This window comes from Syngnathus floridae, chromosome 1, assembly GCF_059516105.1.
Source record: "Syngnathus floridae isolate MCC-2025c chromosome 1, RoL_Sflo_1.0, whole genome shotgun sequence".
In the NCBI taxonomy this organism is placed as follows: Eukaryota; Metazoa; Chordata; class Actinopteri; order Syngnathiformes; family Syngnathidae; genus Syngnathus; species Syngnathus floridae.
This window is the reverse complement of record NC_142413.1, coordinates 24,475,396-24,482,445: the sequence shown is the minus strand read 5'-3', so window position 1 is coordinate 24,482,445 and position 7,050 is coordinate 24,475,396. Positions and strand designations below refer to the sequence as shown.

The 7,050-nt window shown below is 49.9% G+C and overlaps 1 long non-coding RNA gene across 1 annotated transcript; it reads left to right on the top strand.

The window, feature by feature from the left end:
* The first annotated feature begins 649 nt into the window (after positions 1–649).
* On the top strand, positions 650–4,406 carry LOC148404718 (uncharacterized). The gene is made up of 3 exons (XR_015861400.1): positions 650–1,526; positions 2,330–2,431; positions 3,376–4,406. It is a non-coding gene; the product is annotated as an uncharacterized LOC148404718 (long non-coding RNA).
* The last annotated feature ends 2,644 nt before the right edge of the window (positions 4,407–7,050 follow it).

Sequence of the window (7,050 nt, the reverse complement as noted above, 5' to 3'; positions counted from 1 at the left end):
ACCTCCCTTCGCCTCCAGGTTGGGGGACGGGTCCTGACTGTTGCATATGTTTATGGACCAAACAGCAGGTCAGAATAACCACCCTTTTGGGTGTCCTTAAAGGAAGTGCTGGAGAGCGCTCCTTCTGGGGACTCCATCGTTCTGCTGGGTGACTTCAATGCTCACGTGGGCAATGACAGTTAGACCTGGAAGAGCGTGATTGGGAGGAACGGCCCCACCGATCAGAACTCGAGTGGTGTTCTATTATTGGACTTGTATGCTCAACACGATCCCCAATTTTAGGGCTTTGTAAGAGGAGGGTGTGTTCCACCTACAGAAGAATCACACTCCTCAGCCTGCCTGGTAAGCGTCTGCTGTTATGCGAACTCTGTTCCGGTCCGTTGTGGTGAAAATGAGCTGAGCTGAAAGGCTGTCAGGTTTATTTTACTGACATGTGTAATATAAAGCAAAGAGAAAAGACTCAGCAAACAGAAATCACAAAGAGACAAGAATATTAATTCGAATGTTCGCGCGGAGTGCAGTACAGAAAGCTTACAACAATCTTACTACACTAAATATTTATATGCACTCCTGCTCTTTTTATTTGGATTTGTCCTACCCACAATTTGTCCTACCTCCCTTAGAGACAAAAGCCCCTAAGGGAGGGGGGAAAGCATGTGGGCTTTGTCTCGTAAGCAAAAATAAACACAAGGTGTTGCATACTTGTATGGCAATGTCTGCAAAACAATTCAAGCAATCAGCATCTCTCTTTGTCTCTATGATAAAAACAGGAAACTTGACATTTTCTTGCCGCTCCATCTGAGAGTGCAAAACTGCGGTCAGGCATGTTGTTTCTATGAATTGTCTCGGTAGACGTTCTCTTTTTGCAGAGTTGCAAGCTGGTAGCTGCGTCCTGCCTGACCCAGCCGTCACCTCTCTCGTGACCCAGCTGTAACCTTTCTTTTCTGTAGCACAACAGAAAAAACAGCAAAGCCAAACAGCAAGCATATATTGCAGTAATATTGCAGTAAAGCATTGATTAGAGAACGCATGATAATATATATATACATTTTTCTAACAAAGGCGAAGCTCACGATTTATTTACCAATCTACGTTCCTGCCCTCACCTATGGTCACGAGCTATGGGTCGTGACTGAAGGATTAAAATCCCGAATATACAAGTGAACAAAATGAGTTTCCTACACAGGGTGCCCGGGCTCTCCCTTAGAGATAGGGTGAGAAGCTCAGTTATCCAGGAGGGAGTCAAGAGTCGAGCCGCTGCTCCTTGACGTTGAGAGGAGCCAGATGACAGGGGTTGGGCATTTGATTAGGACGCCTCCCAGGGGAGGTGTACCGGGCATATCCCACCAGCAGGAGACCCCGGGGACGACCCAGGACACGCTGGAGAGACTATGCCTCTGAGCTTGCCTGGGAACACCTTGGGACCTCCCCGGGATGAGCTGAACGAAGTCTCTGGTTCCCTTCAGAAGCTGCTGCCCCGTGACCTTACCTACGTACAAGAGGCAGAAGATGGATGGATGAAAAATGTTAGCATTTTCTATTTTATCCATTCCTTTTGGAGAAATAATGAAACAACAAATGCCTTTAAAAACTCACACTTTTAATGAGGAATAGGGCCACGCACTCCTCCCCGCCATGTCTTGCATGATGATGTCACGGAAGGGATCACAATTTCCTTATATGAAATTATTGTAGACTATCGCATGAAATGTACAAAAATCTACTAATTGGTATCAAAATTTACATGGACATCTTTACTTATGTCTATATATCACAAGAATTAACCTCTCCGTGGCTGATTTAAGAAAAATGAGCAGCCTCTCTGCAGCCGAAGTGCCCTGTCACGTCAGTCTAATTTCTTTCACCAGTCATCAACACACGCAAACACGGCACGTTCCGATAGGTTTTATGTAAGTTGAATTGTTCATACATCATTATACTGTAAGGGTTCATTTGACTTGCATTTCCCCTAAGGTCCACGTATCGGGTACCATCTCCGCCGCCTATCCAAAAACGAGCTTTAAATGGCCATACTCAGCTGAAGGTTGGCCTCCTCGCTGGAAGTCCGGTGCTGCTAACCTTTCCAACAAGCGCTTCACCTATTGCAGCCTCAGTGCATCGTGGGTTTTTATGAAAACAAACGGGATTGGTTCTGAACATTGACATCATAAGTGGCCATTATAACCCATTTGCAAAGGGAGCATATGCACGGGATACAACAACATCTGCAAAGCATAAAGACACCCACAGTGACAGTGATAGACACCAGAACAGACCCCACCAATCACTTGTATTTGCCAAACCACTGTAGCATCCATCTGTCCCACAGGTTGTCCTCCAGCCCTGAGTGGGATGTCATCTCCAGGGAGACGGTCCTCAGCCCATGAAAAGCCCGTGTGAGAGTGCGGTCCGGGGGAGTATTATTAGGAAAGTAAGTACAGTGATCCCTCGCCACTCTGCGTTTCACCTATTGCGGCTTCGGTGCATTGCGGGGTTTTATGAAAACAAATGTTGCAGATATATTCTGTGCATCGTGATTTTTTATGAAAACAAATGTCGTGGATATATTCGGTGTATTGCGGCTTTTTGCGGTGTCAGTTGAAGCGCGGGGCTTTGTCTGCCCATATGACTTTACAGCACACCATTGGCCGGTAGAGGAGACGAGACCAACGGGAACATGTTGATCTGTATCCTTGTCGCTGATTGGTTTAGAGCTGTAAGAGCACTTCTAGCCACACCTAATCTCAGCCTCCACTCTTCCACTTCGTTTGCGTCAGCAGCATCTGTGATTTGAACTTTGTTTTGTCACGAACGAGGCAGGACAATCAAATGCAACACTAGCTCACACAACGTTTAAAGGAGACAAGGAGGCTGGAATGGTGGCAGAGCAGGACGACAAGGCAAGCTGACGGGCCGGTCAGCGAGTGTGTGTCATACGTCATCGAAGCAGATGGGCATAGCAAGCTTGTGGTCGGGAATAGGCCGAAGGTCGAGCCAAACAGAGTCCAGGGCAGATCATAAAAACAGGCTTTCGCTAAACAGCGAATCAGAAAAAAGGCATTTAGTGTAAAATGCTGGCCGCTGGCCAGAGTGTCGTCTCTGGTCAACTTCATGATGTACCTATGTTATGTACAGTTGTCTGTTGGTCCCTTTGTCCTTTTGTCCATTTCAACTACCGTATTTTCCGCACTATAGGGCGCACTTAAAAGCTTTTAATTTACTCAGAAAAACACAGTGTGCCTTATAATCCGGAGCGCTTTATTGTGAGGCTGGGGACCATCACACCCGACACCCGGACCACCAATACTGGCGCCCCCCAGGGGTGCGTTCTCTGCCCACTGCTCTTCTCTCTCTACACTAACGATTGCTCCTCAGGCGACTCTTCTTTGAAGCTCTGAAGTATGCAGACGACATCACTCTCATCGGACTGATCTGGGACGGTGACGAGACTGCGTACAGACAGGAGGTGGAGCGGCTGGTCCACTGGTACAGCCAAAACCACCTGGAGCTGAACCCGCTCAAGACCGTGGAGATGACAATGGACTTCAGGAGAGACCCTTCACCATTTCATCCCCTCACTATCCACAGTAATACTATTCTCTCCACAGACACATTCAAGTTCCTGGGATCCACAATCTCTCGGGACCTGAAATGGACCAGCCACATAGACTCTGTCCGGAAGAAGGCCCAGCAGAGGCTGTACTTTCTGAGACAGCTTAGGAAGTTCAACCTGCTACATGAGCTGCTTAAGACCTTCTATACTGCCATCATCCAGTCTATCCTCTGCACCTCCATCACTGTCTGGTTTGGATTGGCCAACAAAAAAGACAAGCACAGACTGCAACGGAGAATCAGATAGTCGGGATAATCGGGACCAACCTCCCATCTATCCAGGACTTGTACCTGTCCAGGACCACGAAATGTGCACGTAACATCTCTCCAGACCCTTCTCACCCAGGTCGCAGTCCGTTCAAACTGCTCCCCTCTGGACGACGTTACAGAGCACTGTACGCCAAAACCAGCAGACACAGACACAGCTTCTTCCCCCAGGCTTTTGCTCTGATGAACTCACCCACTCATAGAGTCTCAGAGTCATTACTGTGCAATAACATCCTGCTCTCGATGGTTTACCTTTGGATTGTCCATATTATGTGTACTATGTGTCCTCACTGCATCCATTGCAGCCTGGTCATCCTGGAAGAGGGATCCTACCATCTGTGGTCTCTTCTCAAGGTTTCACATTTCCTTTAGTAGGAGTTTTGAGTTTTTCCTTGCCCTCCTGGGAGTTTAAGATCAGGGGATGTTTGAGAATAATTGTAAATTTTGTCCTGAATGTTGCTAACTACCTAAATGTTGTACAGAGGCTGAGATGTACCGGAGTCAAATTCCTTGTTTGGCATCCTCAAACTTGGCAAATAAAGATTGATTTGATTTATAAATAGATCAATTGATGAATTTGTTGATCCATACTGGTTGTACACAGCACTCTACCAAAATGTTTCAGTACGACTAGTAAATTACAAGGTCGCATCGCTTTCAGCATTACAGCAACTGTGGTCAGGGGCGTCACCAAAGTAATAGCGGTAAACAACCGTATTGTGCTGAGACCAGGTGGCTTTTTCCACACTTCTCCATCCTTATTGATTTAGGACTCCATGCGCGCTCATATCACAGATGGTGTCAAACAACAATTCAGAGTTGCCGTCATTCTGGGTGGATTAACTAAAGAACTCCAGCCGCTTGATATTGGTGTCAACAGGGCATTCAACGCTAGAATGCGAGTTGCGTGGGAGCAGTGGACGGCAGGAGGCGAACACACATTCACCAAAACAGGGAGACAGCGCCGAGCAACCTATGCCAGTATCTGCTAGTAGATTGTGGATGCCTGGGCTGATATATCATTCTCAACTGTAGTCCCGTGTTTTCGCGAAGGCAGGAATAATAACTGAACTGCCAGGGAATAGCAACGACACTGACACTGATAATCACGAGAGGGAGATGGCATAATGAATGCCGCATTCGCCCAACTGTTCAATTCGGACACGGAAGAGGAAGAATTCTATGGATTTGTGTATGGGGACATGTAAATGTGCACATTATCATTTGAACAATGTTGTTAATGTGCAATTTTTGCATTATATCTCGTATTGTATATAAGGTTTGCTGTATATAAAGTTCCCCTCCGTGTGTCGTCACCTTAGCCTGAAATGAGAACAGCTTAACCCAGATCGCACAAAAATTGGTGAATCAACATTGAAATATTCCCTCCGTGAGTCGTCACCTTATCGTGGTGGAGGGGTTTGCGTGCCCCTATGATCCTAGGAGCCATGTTGTCTGGGGCTTCATGCCCCTGGTAGGGTCACCCATGGAAAAACAGGTCCTAGGTGAGGGGCCAGACAAAGCATGGCTCACAGAAGCCCCTTATGATGAGAAAAATAAATGGACTTCGTTTTCCATCGCCCGGACGCGGGTCACCGGGGCCCCCCTCTTGAGCCAGGCCTGGAGGCGGGGCTCGAAGGCGAATGTCTGGTGGCCGGGCCTTCGCCCATGGGGCCCGGCCGGGCACAGCCCGAAAAGGAAATGTGGGTCCCCCTTCCCATGGGCTCACCACCTGTGGGAGGGGCCAAAGGGGTCGGGTGCAGTGTGAGCTGGGCGGCGGCCAAAGGCAGGGACCTTGGCGGTCTGATCCCCGGCTGCAGAAGCGGGCTCTTGGGACATGGAATGTCACCTCTCTGGCTGGAAAGAAGCTCGAGCTGGTGTGCGAGGCAGAAAAATTCCGACTCGATATAGTCGGACTAGCCTCCACGCACAGTTTGGGTTCCGGTACAAGCCCTCTCGAGAGGGGCTGGACTCTCTTCCACTCTGGAGTTGCCCACGGTGAGAGGCGTCGAGCAGGTGTGGGTATACGTATTGCCCCCCGGCTGGGCGCCTGCACATTGGGGTTCACCCCGGTGAGCGAAAGGGTAGCCTACCTCCGCCTTCGCGTGGGGGGACGGGTCCTGACTGTTGTTTGTGTCTATACACCAAACGGCAGCTCAGAGTACCCACCCTTCTTGGGGTCCCTGGAGAAAGTGCTGGAGAGCGCTCCTTCTGGGGACTCCATCGTTCTACTAGGTGACTTCAATGCTCACGTGCGCAATGACAGAGAGACCTGAAAGGGGGTTGATTGGGAGGAACGGCCACCCCCGGTCTGAACCCGAGCGGTGTTCAATTATTGGACTTCTGTGCTCGACACGGATTTTCAATAATGAACACCATGTTCAAACATAAGGGTGTCCATGTGTGCACTTGGCACCAGGACACCCTAGGCCGCAGTTCGATGATCGACTTTGTAGTCGTGTCATCGGATTTGCGGCCGCATGTTTTGGACACTCGGGTGAAGAGAGGGGCGGAGCTGTCAACTGATCACCACCTGGTGGTGGGTTGGCTCTGATGGTGGGGGAAGATGCCGGTCCGACCTGGCAGACCCAAACGCACTGTGAGGGTCTGCTGGGAACGTCTGGCAGAATCTCCTGTCAGGAAGAGCTTCAACTCCCACCTCTGGCAGAGCTTTTCCCACGTCCGGGGGAGGCGAGGGACATTGAGTCCGAGTGGACCATGTTCCGCGCCTCCATTGTTGAGGCGGCCGACTTGAGCTGTGGCCTTAAGGTCGTTGGTGCCTGTTGTGGCGTCAATCCCCGAACCCGCTGGTGGACACCGGCGGTAAGGGATGCCGTCCAGCTGAAGGAGTCCTATCGGGCCGTTTTGGCCTGCGGGACTCCGGAGGCAGCTGACAGGTACCGGATGGCCAAGAGGAACGCGGCTTCGGCGGTTGCTGAGGAAAAAACCCGGGCGTGGGAGGAGTTTGCTGAGGCCATGGAGAATGACTTCCGGACGCCTTCGAAGAAATTCTGGTCCACCATCTGGCGTCTCAGGAGGGGGAAGCAGTGCAACGTCAACACTGTTTACAGTGGGGATGGTGTGCTGCTTACCTCGACTCGGGACGTCGTGAGTCGGTGGGGAGAATACTTCGAAGACCTCCTCAATTCCACCTACACGCCTTCCATTGAG